We start from the raw sequence: 17,138 nt of genomic DNA on the forward strand, positions 1-17,138 counted from the left end.
AACTTTCCTTAGAACCAGACCATGATCAGTGATCCCAAGTACCTATCCAAGCCAAGATATGTTTAAGCAGAAGATGCAATCAGTGGAAACAAAGAAGGCACTAACACCTTGGAAATTGGATATTTCTCATAGCTCTTCTCATCCCATGTGATCTGCCTAGTTACTAACAATGTATATCTCTATCCATTACTAATTTATACAAGAGCTTTAGAATACAACAAATAACAATGTGAAAAACTTAAATTATCCTTACAAGGTACTTACAACAATGTCTAATAATTCTTTCTGTTCATTTGTACAAAAATTCAATGAAAAATCAAAGTTATACTTGCCAATATACATTTTGAGTTCTTGGCAGACTTTGCCACCCTTTAAATCCTCTCGACACGAGGAACCAAAATTGGGTGTGCTAGCTGCAACCTTTATGAAAAAGGTAGTTGGAAGAGTGTGTATATCTGAAAATCTAATTCCCATGCTGATGAATATGAACTGTAATTAATTTAATCTTACAAAACAGCACTCAGAAGTAAAGCATCAAGAATCACGGAACTTATCAAAGATCCTTCATTATAGTAGTGTTGTGACAAGCTGCCTGAAGCAGTGGAAGCGTTAGATGGGGCCAGTGATGTGCCATTTATGCTGGTGCCCTTTTTACCACCACTGTTCATTACAAATATTAAAGGAAAAGATAATAAATAAGAATGAACAGTTAATTACAATATCAGAAAAAAAATATATGAATCCTTGAGATCATACCTTCCTGGAAATACACAGGAACCATGACCTGTGATAATGATAACAAATAATAGTTCTATTAGATTGCCAATCCACTTGAGATACTAATAGAAAAGGTGCAAAATTAACAATTAACTTTAGTTGCCATAAAAAAATGTATCCATAACTTATGTAGCCACCTTCAAATATAGTTATAATTATTAAAGAGTCTAGATTCCTTACTTGGATTTGTGGTGGTGACAAAAGCAACTCCTTCAAATATAGTTATAATTTTGCTTATTCCTTCAATACTGCATATGAAAATCATGTAAATATTTTAAAACTCATACCTTCCATGAAGAACCTCTGAATTTACAGCACCTAGAGCAAGCTGAAACAAAGAACACAGTTTATTAACATCAACTGATATTTGTTAAAGTACTCAGATTTATGAGATGGTTTACGATATTGATAGGGCAAAAAATTATTGCGGATAATCTCATTCTAATCAGTCACAGAGTAATTTCAATCTATGTACTTAGCAAATTTCATTTCATGAACCGGTATTTATATTTCCTTCAAATGCAAAATTCAAACAACAAATATTCTAATTCTTTTTTCCAATTTAAGACTATGGTAATCTCTCCATCTTACCTCAGAAGCAGAACTGCAGAAGGTACAATACATTATCTTCAACGCAAACTTTTAGCCATAACAATTAATGGAGCTAATTTCAAAATCAAATTCGAACCTTGAAGAAGATTCAAGAACAAAAAGCTAAACCATAAAATGAAAGTGGAACATATTGAGTTTTAGATGCAATAATAACGTATGAACATTCGAATTCAACAAAACAATATAGATCAATAGCAATTTCAGAATCTAAAATAGATAAAGACGTACATGTAGGTTTCAGATCTGGTGACACGATGACTCGACGTAGCTGTGAACGGCGAGGATGGATGGCGCGAGACAGAGAGAGACATAAGCTGAAAGGCGTCTGAGGGAGCTCGTGCAACACGAGCAGCAGAGGAGGGAGCTCATGCGAGCGAGCGACAGAAAAGGGAGCTCGTGCGTGAGCAGTGATGGAGGGAACTCGTGTGACGCGAGCGGCGACAAAGCAGAAGCGATGGAGAAGTCACATTTTCAACGCGAGTTTTGCCCTATTTTTAACTCGAGTCAGAGAGAGAGAAAGAGAGAGAGAGAGAGAGAGAAAGAGAGAGAGAGAGAGAGAGGGGGAGAGGGGAGAAGAGCAAGCTTAAAGGAAGGATCGGAGAAGATGAACTGTGATTTTGTGTTAAAGTTTCATCATCGAATATGGTGGGTTTCTTCAGGGCTTAACTTAATTAAAAATTTCGAGGGATTTATTAGATGCTCACTGAAGGATTTTTTTGTCAGTGATAGTTTTAAATTTTAATTTCAATTTTATCGACAAAATTATCGAGGAATATTGGTAAAATTTAAAAAAAAATTTCACTTTTTACTGACGAAAAATCTGTTGAAAATCTATCGGTATTTTCGACAGTAAAATTCTATTGAAAAAATCTATCTATAATCTGTTGTTTTTTCGTAGTATTGGAGGCACAGACGATTTCTGACATTTTTCTCTTCAGCAGCTCGATCAAAAAGTTTTTTCGGAGTTTTCATTGATTTTTAATTCGTACGGAGGTAGGGTTTTGGTAATTTTAATATGAATTAAATGTATTCTTGATGTGTGATTGTTGGTTTGATGATTATTGCTTGAATTTGAGTGATTTTGTGCTTGAAATTTTGTTGAATCTCATTAATTTTGATGCCTTAAAGTTCGGCCATTATAGATCTGACATGAACTGAACTATTTTTGATGTATTTGAGGGCTGTTGTTAAGCTTGAATATTGAGAAAATTGATGAGATTGGGTGCTTGAAAGATTAAAATTAAAAGTAGTGAAAAATTCATAACCAAAAAAGGATTTAAAATCAAGTATATATTTTGAAATATCACAAGAGGAGGTTTATTTTTGAAAAGAATAGTTGCCACCAACACAAATATTATTTTTGAATATGAAAATATAATTAGATAAAAAAATCGGGATTAAAATTATAATTATATAAGTTTTTGGGTATTTTGGATAATAAGTAAAGTTTAGGGGTAAAATGGGTATTTTATAAAAGTTCAGGTTATTTTTATAAATATGAAAATAAGTGAGGATTCAAATATAATTTTATAAAATATTGAGGTTAAGAATAGAATATTAAAGAGTTCGTGACTTATAAAGTAATTAGTAAAAGTTTAAAAACAAGGTTTAATAAACTAAGTTTTAAAAGAAGATTATAAATATTATTTTAAATACTTCTTTAAAATTACACATTTATATTAAAATCAGTTATTGTTATAATTAGTATTTATCAAAGATATTATCTCGTAAGAATATCATAATGTGTATTATTAATGAGAAAGCAAGCAAGTAGAGTAATCTTAAAAGTTTTAGAGAATGCAGACTTAGTTAAAGTATTTTATAATTTTTTTTATAAGACACTTAGGGAAAGATGAGGGAAGAATGTGAATTTGAGTTATGATAAAGAATTAAAATATTGAAGAAAAGAAGTAAGAAAACAAAAGAGAAAGATAAGAAAGAAAAGAAAAAAAAGAACAAGGAGAGAATGATATATTAAGTAAAAGAATCTCTGCCACAGAAGAGCAGAGTACAAAGACTAAAAGATTTTAATGAACGTCTACCACAGTAGAGCAGATAGAAAAGAAGATTAATTAAAGAAATCTCTGCCACAGTAGACTAGAGAGCAAAGATTAAAAAGAAATTGAGTGCTGTTGGGCTTTAGTGCCAAGTGTCTAGTGAGGACGGCGATGCGTAACTCTCACTGGAGACCGAAAGGAAGGTTCCCCCATGAGGACGGCGATACGTAACGCTCATGGAGGGGACGTTGGCTGAGATAAGGACGGCGGTACGAAACGCTTAACTCAGGAACAGTGTCAGAAAATCAGGCAACAAACCGACACATGAGCTCATGGCTTGTATACGACTAGACATGCATCATACTTGTTTGCACATATTTATTTGTGAATGTATTTTCTTTGATTGTGTGTGCTTGTGATTGGATTCTATGTTCCGTAATTGCTAAGTTGGATTATACTTTGTTGAATGTTGTTATTGACTGATAACATAATAAAACGAACTTAACTTCTAACCCCGACCCTACTAAGAACTCCCCAGTTCTTACCCCTTCCTTCTACCCCTTCAGATAGAAACAAGACCCGCAGCAGGATATGAAGGTGAAAGAAATCTCGTCTTTTGGTTGCAATGATCGATCGATCAGGGAGAGTAAGAGTGGATTGCGTATTTTGGGTGGCTCCTTCAGCTTAGCTTAGAGATTTCGGGCTAGCCTCTCACTTTTGGATAGATCCACCAAGAGATTAGGAGTTAATCAGACTGGCTAGGTTAGTTCGGGTTCTAGATTAGGGGCTTTCTTTATGGGCCAGGACCCAGAGAGTTATATATATATATAGTAATAAACGGTATAAGTTAGTACACTGACTTGACTTCTGTATGACTCTTGTTTATAATGTTTGTGATGTACATTATTCTACTTATCTTACTTGATGCTTTACTCTTTGGTTTCCTGTAATTCTATATGTGAATGTTTAAGCTTTCTGAGATCCGCCATTTTCGTACCAAGATTTTCACGTAAAAAGGAGAAAATTTTCAAAAAAGATCGATCTCGTGCTAACACGATTACAGGATTAATAATAAGTAATAGTTCAGTATGATCATGACGTATTGGAAATTAGGTCGTTACAGAGAAACACCTACAAAGATCGCGTTGTATCACAAAAGCAGAAAATAGGGACCGAAGTGGTTCGTTTTTATCTTGAGGGGTTGCGTTATCATTTTGAAAAATGGACAGGGGCCGAATTGGTAGTTCACTCAACAAAATGACCCCAAACCAATTCAATTCACACATCCACAATCAACCAAACTCAAACTTACTCAATACCCACATTTTAGCTCAAAATCATCAACTTCACATCTCAAATCCTCAATTCCATTATTCCAACAATTATTACCCAAAATTCTACATACTCAATGTAAGACCTCAAATTTTTGAAAAATAGATAATAAAATTATTTATAATTTATTTTATTTATTTATCCAAGAATATATTCTCTGAGATTTTTATACCAATTGGATATTTTCTTATTTATAATTTAAAATTTTAGAAATTTAAAAATAATGAGTATTTTATATACTTTAATTTTAATAATTAGATTTTTAGCTCTATTTTATAATTTAAAGGAAATTAATTTGATTATCTCCAATTATTGAATTAGAGTATTGAGTTGAAAATAAGTTGCAAATTGATAATTAAATAATAATTTTATGGATATTAATGTTGGATTCAAAATTAGTTTTTAATTACTCTATTACCCTCAATTTTATAAAAATTACTAAAGTATCATCATACCTAATTTTTTACCAAAACTCTAAATCCCCAAAATGTAACCCTAACCCTAATTTCCTTAAACCCTAGCCGCCAATACAAACCGCCACTCACCCCCTACATGCCCACCAACGGAAGAAAGAAAGAAAAGAAGGGGAAATCAGAAGCAAGGAAGAAATGAGAGGGAAAAGAGGGAGTCTGAAGGAGAAGGGAGATCGGGTAGGGAGGAGGGGATGTGCTGCATGCTGCCGCCGCGCCACCTTGGCCGGAGAAAGAGAGAGTGCCAATTGAGACAAAGGGAGCAAGTCGTGTGAGGAAGATGTGGAAGAAGATGCCGCCATCGAGCTTCCGTCCTTGGAGGTTTGCGAACAGAAGGAAGGCACGTCGTTCTACCCAGAGCCGCCGCGGGAAGGATCGCTGTTTTGCGTTGCCGCTGTGACTGCTGTCGCCGCCGGATCTGCCGTCGTTGCCTCAAGGTGTTGCCGCCGTTGAGCTTCGAGGAGAGGAGGAAATCACAGAGAGGGAGAAAACACGATGGGACTCCGCTACTGCTGCTTCCATGGCCGCTGCCGTGGTTGTAGTCGCCGTGCATGGTCACTGAGAAGTACCGCTGGAGGTGCTGCTATCCCTATTCTTTCTTCCTAGTGGTCCAGTAAGTCTTTTTGCTCTGAAAACCCTTCTTTGTTATAGATTATTGAGTTTTACGCGACGTTAATGTCTAAAGGTTGAGCTATGGTTCTTTCGTGCTGTGTTTAGAGGCTGTGACTGCTGCAGGGATGCTTAGTGTTGATTTTGTTGCTGCGAGATAAGTATAGAAATACAGTTTGTCGCGTAATTCAGTCGCGAATGAGGTAGGGATTTTTCTTAAAAATTTATTTTATATTAAAGAGTTATTATAAATAGATATTGGTGTGAAAAATATATTTCTGTGATTATGTTTGCCTTGTGAATGTGGTTGTTTGCTAGACTGAATTACTGATTGTTCTATTGCTTGAGTGGTGTGCAGTTGTTGATAAGGAATTGGTTAGAAACTTTATTTAGTTGATTATTATGCAAAGCATTTTTCTTGGTTTTGAAGTTAATTTGAGATATGAAAATGAATTGATATTGGAAGCGGTTTGATTTTGAATTAGTTTGAATTTATAAATGATTTAATATTTGAGCTGGTTTGATTTTGAAAAAGATTTCTTATCGGAATTGATTCGAGTTAAAAATAATTTGATATTAGAACTGGTTGAATTTTGGAAAATGATTGAGAAGGGTTTGAGGAATGTTTGGATGAGACCCGAAAAGGGTGGCAGAGTCCGAGTTTTAGAAGAGATGCTGCCAAAATTTTATAAAATTTGAAGCTTCATTTAAAGTAATTATTAAAAAAGATTTGGTTTTAAAGATTATATGTTTTAGGTTTGATTTATTTAGAAAATAATGAATTATGTTTTGAATTGAAATTGTTGATGTATGGAATGGGAGAATGGATGATTATGATTGAATTTAAATGAAGGACGATGAGGATTGATTTTAAAATATGAGTTTTTAATGAATTTGGAAGTGTGATATGAATTGATGATGAAAGTGAATTAAAAGTAAATGAGACTTGTAAAATTGAGACAAATTGTTGACCCTCTATACGTAAGATGTGACCGGGCACTTTAACTCCCCAGGTTCCCCCATGGGCACGCATATATATGAATTTGAGCTTGGGACTTTGTCTCTCCCCATGGATGAGTGATAAGCGGATATTTTATATGCTTTTTATCATCACTTTCATACAATTTTTAGTATTTTTTATTTAGTTTTTATTGAGTTTTTGTAGGTTTTAGTGTTAAAATCACATTTTTGGATTCTACTATGAGTTTTTGTGTTTTTGTACAATTTTAGGTATTTTCTGGCTAAAATTGAGGAGCTGGAGCAGAAGTCTGATTCTAAGACAGAGAAAGCACTGCAGATGCTGTCCGGTTCTGACCTACCTTCATTCGGAAGAGCTTTTCTGGAGCTATATTCCAAATGGAGCACTAATGCACGGAAAACTTGTCTCTTAACAAATTTTCTTCGGCAAGTGTACCGAATTTGTCGTCAAGTAAAAACTCACAATAGAGTGAGGTCGAATCCCACAAGGATTGATTGATCAAGCAACTTTAATTAGAGGAATGTTCTAGTTGAGCGAATCCAGGAATTGAGTTTAGAATTGCAGAAAATAAAATGGCGGGAAGGTAAATGACAGAAAAAGTAAATGCTAGAATTAAAGAACTGAAAGTAAATGACTGAAGTAAATTGCAGAATTGTAAATGGGAATGGGGGAATTGCTCATGAAAGTAAATGACGGAAAATAAAGAGAATGGGTAAGATCAGAAATGGGAAGTTCATTGGACTTAGGAGATGTTGCATTCTCCGGATCAATTTCATTTTCATCTCTTCCTCAATCAATGCACTCATTGATCTCCTTGGCAATCTTAAGTGATTGAATTACAATTTCTTGTAATTCAATCTCTCAAATCTTGATCAATAGCCAATTCCTTGGTCAATTGATCATGAGAAGAGATGAAGTATGGTCACTGATTATACCACATGCATTTCCCAAATCAAGTGTTGAGAGGATTATAGTCACATATCCATCCAAATCCAATTTGGTCCAGCATGAGAAAGCATTTCTAGCGTGATCTCTTCATTCCTCTTTCAAGGTTCAGAAGAGATCCAAGTATGAATAGCTTCTTTTCCAAGATAACTACCCAATTGGATGAGGATCGAAAGCTTTCAAGTAAAATCAAGAGAAAAGATAGTAGAAGAATAATGAAAACTAGTATTGATCCATCAAATTACAACAGAGCTCCCTAACCCAATGAAAGGGGTTTAGTTGTTCATAGCTCTGGAAAATGAAAACAAAGTGGTGTTAACGTTCAGTGAAAATATGGGTTCGAGAACGTTAGTGACATTCAACTTTTTCACTAACGTTCCTTACCCAAGTAAGAGCCACGTTAACCTCAACGTTAGTGGCACAAACGTTGCCACTAACGTTGCCTCTTTGTCCTTCGCGCACGTTATTGGGACTCAACTTTCCCAATAACGTTGAGAAGCCTCCCCCTTCCCTACGTTAGAGTCCACGTTAACTTAGTTAACGTGGCTCTTTTAACGTAGGCTTGCCAACCTTCGAGAACGTTAGTGACACTTAACATTGTCACTAACGTTCCAACGTGCCCCTTAGCTCCCACGTTAGAGTCCACGTTAACTAGGTTAACGTGGCTTCTAACGTGGCCTATGCTAGCCATCTCCAACGTTAGTGACAATGTTGAGTGTCACTAACGTTGGTTCAACATTCCCTTATCCACGTTAGCTTCCACGTTAACTAAGTTAACGTGGGAGTTAACGTGGCTCATGGTGGCATGTGTGGGCTCCTTCCGACGTTAGTGACAATGTTGGGTGTCACTAACGTTGGCGTCACCTCCCTTCCTCACGTTAGCTTCCACGTTAACATAGGTTAACGTGGGAGTTAACGTGGCCTAGTGTGACTTGGCCAACGTTAGTGATAATGTTGAATGTCACTAACGTTGGCTTCCCCCCTTTCTTCTTAATGTTAGAGGCCACGTTAACTAAGTTAACGTAGTGACTAACGTGGCCACTTATGAGCTTGGTCCAACGTTAGTGATAATGTTAAGTGTAACTAACGTTGGCTCTATTTCCTTTCTTCCACATTAGAGTTCACGTTAACTTAGTTAACGTGACTCTTAACGTGGGCAATGATGGCTTCGAGAGCATTATTGGCAATCACTTTTCTCATTAACTTTGCAAGTTACTCCCATTCCACATTAGTGTTAACGTTATTGTAACTAACGTAGCCACTAATGTGGTTCTTCTTTGCTTCCTTTGTCCTGAAATCAAGCAATAAAGTGCATCAAAGTTCTAGTCCAAGTCATGGGAAATGCAACATCCAATTTGTCCTTAAATTCATGCAAAATCCTCATGAAATCATGTAAATTGCACAATGCATGCTTGAATCAAGATGTAAGTGAATATCTACCCAAAACCAGCTTATTTCCTAAGGAAATGCATGAAACTACCCTAAAAACAGTAAAGAAAAGGTCAGTAAAACTGGCCAAAATGCCCTGGCATCACAACACCAAACTTAAAGCTTGCTTGTCCCTAAGCAAGTACTGGAACAAGAGAATGATGAATGGAATGCCAAGAGAAGTGAGTCATTCTTGTGGAAGTCATGTCCCTGGTTTTATGGTGGTTTCATGCATAGCAACTTAGGTTCATTCCTGGCTTTCAGACCTTTATCATGTCCTAGAATACTCACTGTGATTGCATCCCATGAAACTTTTATTTATTGATCCTTTTGTTGTTATTTCAGGGCTTATTTGTGTTCTTAGGCTAAGTGTTCTGTAAGGGGGCAACTCTTTAAAATAAGCTTTCAGCCAACACTCCTGAACTAGTTGGTTCAAGGTGCTAGGTGTTGAAGCACCCCTAAGGACTTACTTGCTCAAGTCTCTCCCCCATACATACACACCACAGGCACATAGTTTATTTATTTTCTTTTCTTGAGACCTTGGTGTCCAGCACCTCTTTGGGTTACTAAATGCTCTGTAGCGAAGGTTACTCTTGATAGTGGACTTTCAGCTGATAATCTCGAGTTAGTTAACCCAAGTTACCAAGTGATAAGGCACCCCTAAGAGCTTATTCATCCAAGTAGATCCCTCACACAGGAGCACCACAGACACATGTCTCAAGATTAAAACCATTGGTGCCTAGCCTTATTGCTTACTCTTTTTCTTTTATTCCTCAACTTTGATTGTTCTTTCCCTTTTTCTTATTAGGATCTTCTTATTCAGCTAGTCTCATGGGGTGTGTATCAAGCATAGTATTCATGACAGACAGTTGTCCTCCTACCTTATGGTTGAACCAACTTAGCTAACTTATGACTATACCATAAACTCATAAACTTACTCCATAGTATGAACTCCTCTCTGGTCTTTAAAAACACTCATTCTCTTTTCATTTGATTTAAAGGGACAAACATACAAGTAAGTAAGGAGAGGATGCAGTGACATAAAGACTAGCACACAGAGACTTTCTTCAACACCAAAAACTTAAAAGATAGAATTGAAAAAGGTTTCAACTACGAGTAACTATTAATCAAAAGTGCATTCGGACTTCCAATTTTCAACAATTCTGAGTATAATGGAATTAAGTGACAATACAACCTTTGGATGATGATTTCTAGTTGCCCTCTTTCTTTGTCATCATCCTAGTCCTTGCTACTTCACTTCCTTGGGTGAAGGTGCACTATTTCCTCATAAGATTCTTGCAAAGTTATTGGAAGTTGCTTGTTCCCAAAGCACTTGAGACATAGTTAGCTTACATGTGTGCTTGTGGCTTTTGAACTTAATTTGGTGTATGAACACCAAACTTAGTTCCTTGCCCAGTACAAAATATTGCATATATGCAGAGAACCTCATATCTTGTTGTTAACACAACAATGATTACTAAAGTCTAACTACATCTAAGTGGTTTCCCTTGATTGGTTGGAGCTAGCAATGTGTTTTGGGAGTAGGGTGTAATTCTAACTAATGTCTTTGGTGGAACACCAAACTTAGAATCACACTTTCACTCTTGACTTGTTTTGGTGTAGAACACCAAACTTAGCTCCTCGCAATACAGGGGGAAACAACTTGTGATCCTTATTGAAATACAGATGAAAAGGAAACTACCTGAGGTTGGGTTGCCTCCCAATAGAGCGCTCTTTTATCGTCGAAAGGAATGTTCTGCATTGGTTCCTTCCTCTTCTGCCTCTTGGAGCTTGATGATGCCATGAATGAAGTTAATGCGAAAAAGGTGTAGTGAAGGGAAGAAATGTGGGATTTAGAGAGTGGGAAGTTGAAGAACTAGTTGCTGGAAAGTGAAGTGCAAGGGATATGAATTTCGAATGTAGAGATGGTGCGGATTGGATCCACTTATATAGAGAAGTGATGAAGAGATGAAAGGTGTGGATTGATGGGGTTGGTGTATGATGAACGGATGGGGTTTTGTATGGAGTAAGCACGAGGATTACCAACTTTATGATGGAGTTGGTTCAATTTCCAAGTTTGTTCTTCCTCCAATGTTGCATGGCAACCATTCCCAATGCATTCCCCTTTGAGGCACGTGTGTAGTACCCTTTTCATGAAGTGGCCGAACCTTTCTCATTAAATTGTCCAATCAATCTCCTTCAATGTTCCTTTCCTTTCCCTATAAAGATCAAATAAGAAAAGTAAGAAATATCACAAAAAAATCAATTTAAATTTTTACAGCTAGAATAATAAAGAGAAGAAAAGATTTTGTTTATTCATGAACTCCAACTAACTAACTAACTGTGTATCCTTATATGCGCATTGGTGGCACCATGGGGTGACACCAAACTTTGTTTGGAGCACTGTGATGAAAAGTTCTGTTCAAAGCTCCAAGACTAGCATGCTCTCTGTTGCATTCATGCTTTCTTGGCACGCTTTAAACACCAAACTTGTTCTTCACTATATACTGCAATATAAGGACTTCACCAAGTTTGGGTTGGAATTCATGAATATTGACTTATTCACTAGTAAAAGCTAATAAAACATGGGTTGCCTCCCATGAAGTGCTTCTTTAGCGTCACTAGCTTGACGTTTCTCCTTCATCAGGGAGGTTGATAATGCTTCAAGTCCTCCCCTCTTGCCTTGGACTTATATCCATTGGTTGTATCAATGATATCTACATGTTCCAAGGAGAGAACTCTGTTGATAGTGAAAACTTTAGGTAACTGAGATGGTATAGTGGGGAGATTAGGGGGGATATCTGGGAAGTAAGCTGAGATCACTTTATCTCCTGGAGAGAAGTCTTCTGTAGGGATCTTCTTGTTCCTCCACCCCCTTGGTACCTTCTTCTTTGTCCCTTTCGATGCTGCCTTGCTCTTGGCGACCTCTTCTTCTAAGGGAATTTTGTTGTTGTCTTCACATGCCTCTGGTGGTTTAGGTTCCTCCAGCTTCTCTTTGAGCTGTGACAATTGCTGTTTGCCTTGTTCATCATTCAGTGGGGGTTCTCAGATGTGTTGGTTGTGCTTCAGTACTTGTTTCCTCTATCAACATCTCATTATGATCATTGCTTGGTTCTTTGTTTTCTTGGTCTTCTTCTTGTGAGAATTTGAAGACATTAAAGCTGAGTCGTTCATCATGGATCCTCAATATTAGCTCCCCTCGCTCGACATCTATGAGTGCTCTGGCTGTAGCTAGGAATGGTCTTCCCAATATGATTGGGTGAGTGTGGCTCTCTTCCATGTCCAAGATGACAAAGTCTGTGGGAAGAAAGTATTTTCCCACCTTTAACAACACGTTTTCCACCACCCCTCTTGCTTGTTTTTGAGTTTTCTCAGCCAGCCTGATGACTACATCTGTGGGCAATATCTCATTGATCTGTAGCCTCTTCACCAGGGATAAGGGCATTAAGTTGATGCTTGCTCCCAAATCGCAGAGTGCTCTATCAAACATTGTTTCCCCTATGGCACAAGGGACATGAAAACTCCCTGGATCTTTTCTTTTCTTAGGGAACTGCGGTTGAATGAGGGCACTGCACTCCTTATTCATCACTATAGTTTGGCCTCCCTTGAGTGAGCTTTTCCTGGGAAGCAGCTCTTCATATACTTGATGTATGCAGGCATTTGTTGGATAGTCTTGATGAACGGTATGTTCACATGCAAAGATGCAAACAAGTCAAGAAATCTTGAGTATATTCTCTTCTCCACAGCACCCTTGAGCAGTTGGGGAAAAGGTGCATAGAGTCTCAGCAGCTCCTATTTTGAGATTTCTGGTTCTTGGTAATCTTTTTCCCCCTCCTCTACTGAGGTATCTTCAGGTTGTTCTGACAGCTTGCTTGGCTTGTCCTCAGTCTCCTTATCACTTATAGTGATCATCTTGCAATCTTCTCATCTTACTTTATTTGTTTCACCTCTCGGATTCTTCTCTGTGTCACTTGGGAATTCATCTGTGGGTTTGGAAATTTGTTCAGAGAGATACCCTACTTGGGACTCCAACCTCTTGATTGTGTCTCCCTGGTTCTTGAAACTGGCTCTCACTTCCTCCTTGAACACCTTGTTATCTTGAATCTCCTTGCTTATGCCTTCAAGTAGATTCTCAATCCTTGAGATTCTTTCATCAAATGATGATAGGTCAGGCTGAGGAGGGTTATTCTGGCCTTGATATGAATGTGGAGAGGTGTTGTTATGGGGGTGTTGATATGTTCTAGATGTGAAGTTTTGGTGGGCTGGATTGTTTGGATTTGGATGTCTTTGATCAAGGCTTTGGTCTTGTTGATTTCCCCACCCAAAGTTTGGGTGATTCCTCCATCCAGGGTTGTAGGTCTTGGAGTATAGATCATGGTTTTGCCTAGGTGAATTCCCAATGTAGTTGGCTTGCTCCTGACTACCCTCTGCTTCTTCATTCACTCCTTCTTGGGTTGTTGATGAAGTGGAGATTGCTGCTACTTGGTTCCTCTCCATCTTCTTGGTGAGGTCAGCCAGCTGCTGGGTAATGAGCTTGTTTTGGGCCAGAAGAGCATCTACATTGTTTAGCTCCATTACTCCTCTTGTGTTCCCTCTTTCGGAAGCATAGAAGTAGTTTTTCTCTGCTACAGTTTCAATGACATCTATGGCCTCCTCAATGGTCTTCTTCTTGTTCAAAGATCCTCTGGATGAATGGTCTACGACCTTCTTTGACTCATAAGAGAGCCCTTCATAGAAAATATGCAGCTGCACCCATTCATTGAACATATCTGGTGGGCACCTCCTTGTTAGGTCTTTAAACCTCTCCCATGCTTCATATAGAGTCTCACCATCTTGTTGCCTGAAAGTTTGGACCTCAGCTCTCAGTCTATTGATTCATTGAGGAGGGTAAAATCTTGCTAAGAATTTGTTCACCACATCTTCCCAAGTTGTCAAGCTCTCCCTTGGGAAAGACTCCAGCCACTTGGCTGCCTTATCCTTGAGTGAGAATGGAAATAAGAGTAGTCTATAAGCGTCAGGATAAACACCAATAGACTTCACTGTGTCACATATTCTCAAGAAGGTGGTTAGATGTTGATTGGGGTCCTCTTAGACACTTCCTCCGAACGAACAGTTGTTCTGAACAAGGGTGATGAGCTGTGGTTTTAGTTCAAAATTGTTGGCATGGATGGTTGGCTTTTGAATGCTACTTCCACAGTTTCCTGGGTTTGGATTGATGTAAGAGCCTAAAACTCTTCTATCCTCTCCAGCATGATTTTCTCGACCTCTACCGCCATGGTTGTGAGCCTCTTCCTCACGATGGTTTTCCATGTTTTCTTCTATGTTTGGTTCAAAGTATTCCTCAAAGTGTTCCTCCTCTTCTTCAGCACCAACTACACATTTTTCTCTTGCCTCCCTCCTTAGTCTAAGGAAGGTTCTCTTAGGTTCAGAATCAAAGGAAGTTGAAGCCCCGCTTCTTCTCCCTGTCATACAACCAACAAGTACAAGCAAAGAGAATAGGTGCAGAAAGTATATCTGTCAGAATTACTGTTAGTGTGAGTGATGCAATATATCAAACAGTTAGTGGGTTAGTGAGATGAATAGTAAATAACAAAGAAAAAGTAGGGGGAAGGGAAGAAATTAACTAAAACAGGAAGTAGATGACTCAAACAGAAAATTAAATCAAACAAAAACAAAATGCTCAATCTAGTTATCCTCCAATCTAATCATTGTTGATGCACAATCAATCCCTGGCAACGGCGCCATAAACTTGATGCACGGAAAACTTGTCTCTTAACAAATTTTCTTCGGCAAGTGTACCGAATTTGTCGTCAAGTAAAAACTCACAATAGAGTGAGGTCGAATCCCACAAGGATTGATTGATCAAGCAACTTTAATTAGAGGAATGTTCTAGTTGAGCGAATCCAGGAATTGAGTTTAGAATTGCAGAAAATAAAATGGCGGGAAGGTAAATGACAGAAAAAGTAAATGCTAGAATTAAAGAACTGAAAGTAAATGACTGAAGTAAATTGCAGAATTGTAAATGGGAATGGGGGAATTGCTCATGAAAGTAAATGACGGAAAATAAAGAGAATGGGTAAGATCAGAAATGGGGAGTTCATTGGGCTTAGGAGATGTTGAATTCTCTGGATCAATTTCATTTTCATCTCTTCCTCAATCAATGCACTCATTGATCTCCTTGGCAATCTTAAGTAATTGAATTACAATTTCTTGTAATTCAATCTCTCAAATCTTGATCAATAGCCAATTCCTTGGTCAATTGATCATGAGAAGAGATGAAGTATGGTCACTGATTATACCACATGCATTTCCCAAATCAAGTGTTGAGAGGATTATAGTCAGATATCCATCCAAATCCAATTTGGTCCAGCATGAGAAAGCATTTCTAGCGTGATCTCTTCATTCCTCTTTCAAGGTTCAGAAGAGATCCAAGTATGAATAGCTTCTTTTCCAAGATAACTACCCAATTGGATGAAGATCGAAAGCTTTCAAGTAAAATCAAGAGAAAAGATAGAAGAAGAATAATGAAAACTAGTATTGATCCATCAAATTACAACAGAGCTCCCTAACCCAATGAAAGGGGTTTAGTTGTTCATAGCTCTGGAAAATGAAAACAAAGTGGTGTTAACGTTCAGTGAAAATATGGGTTCGAGAACGTTAGTGACATTCAACTTTTTCACTAACGTTCCTTACCCAAGTAAGAGCCACGTTAACCTCAACGTTAGTGGCACAAACGTTGCCACTAACGTTGCCTCTTTGTCCTTCGCGCACGTTATTGGGACTCAACTTTCCCAATAACGTTGAGAAGCCTCCCCCTTCCCTACGTTAGAGTCCACGTTAACTTAGTTAACGTGGCTCTTTTAACGTAGGCTTGCCAACCTTCGAGAACGTTAGTGACACTTAACATTGTTACTAACGTTGCAACGTGCCCCTTAGCTCCCACGTTAGAGTCCAGGTTAACTAGGTTAACGTGGCTTCTAACGTGGCCTATGCTAGCCATCTCCAACGTTAGTGACAATGTTGAGTGTCACTAACGTTGGTTCAACATTCCCTTATCCACGTTAGCTTCCACGTTAACTAAGTTAACGTGGGAGTTAACGTGGGAGTTAACGTGGCTCATGGTGGCATGTGTGGGCTCCTTCTGACGTTAGTGACAATGTTGGGTGTCACTAACGTTGGCGTCACCTCCCTTCCTCACGTTAGCTTCCACGTTAACATAGGTTAACGTGGGAGTTAACGTGGCCTAGTGTGACTTGGCCAACGTTAGTGATAATGTTGAATGTCACTAACGTTGGCTTCCCCCCTTTCTTCTTAATGTTAGAGGCCACGTTAACTAAGTTAACGTAGTGACTAACGTGGCCACTTATGAGCTTGGTCCAACGTTAGTGATAATGTTAAGTGTCACTAACGTTGGCTCCATTTCCTTTCTTCCACATTAGAGTTCACGTTAACTTAGTTAACGTGACTCTTAACGTGGGCAATGATGGCTTCGAGAGCGTTATTGGCAATCACTTTTCTCATTAACTTTGCAAGTTACTCCCATTCCACGTTAGTGTTAACGTTAGTGTAACTAACGTAGCCACTAATGTGGTTCTTCTTTGCTTCCTTTGTCCTGAAATCAAGCAATAAAGTGCATCAAAGTTCTAGTCCAAGTCATGGGAAATGCAACATCCAATTTGTCCTTAAATTCATGCAAAATCCTCATGAAATCATGTAAATTGCACAATGCATGCTTGAATCAAGATGTAAGTGAATATCTACCCAAAACCAGCTTATTTCCTAAGAGAATGTGTAACGACCCAATTTCTGGTACGTCATGATCATACTAGAAACTGAGCGCTACCAACTTGTCTACTTATCTATTATCTATTATTTATTATATGAGCCTGATTCGTTGTTAAAAGCGTAATTATTTTACGAGGTACTTTTTTTTTTGAAAACATTTGGATTAATAGACGAAATCATTCATAAGCAATTCACAACTGATAA

At 37.9% G+C, this 17,138-nt stretch overlaps 1 non-coding gene across 1 annotated transcript; it reads left to right on the forward strand.

Moving 5' to 3' along the window:
• Positions 1-13,911: 13,911 nt before the first annotated feature.
• On the forward strand, positions 13,912-14,018 carry LOC112761591 (small nucleolar RNA R71). Its single transcript, XR_003181979.1, has one exon. It is a non-coding gene; the product is annotated as a small nucleolar RNA R71 (small nucleolar RNA).
• The last annotated feature ends 3,120 nt before the right edge of the window (positions 14,019-17,138 follow it).

Source organism: Arachis hypogaea, chromosome 16, assembly GCF_003086295.3.
Source record: "Arachis hypogaea cultivar Tifrunner chromosome 16, arahy.Tifrunner.gnm2.J5K5, whole genome shotgun sequence".
Lineage (NCBI taxonomy): Eukaryota > Viridiplantae > Streptophyta > Magnoliopsida > Fabales > Fabaceae > Arachis > Arachis hypogaea.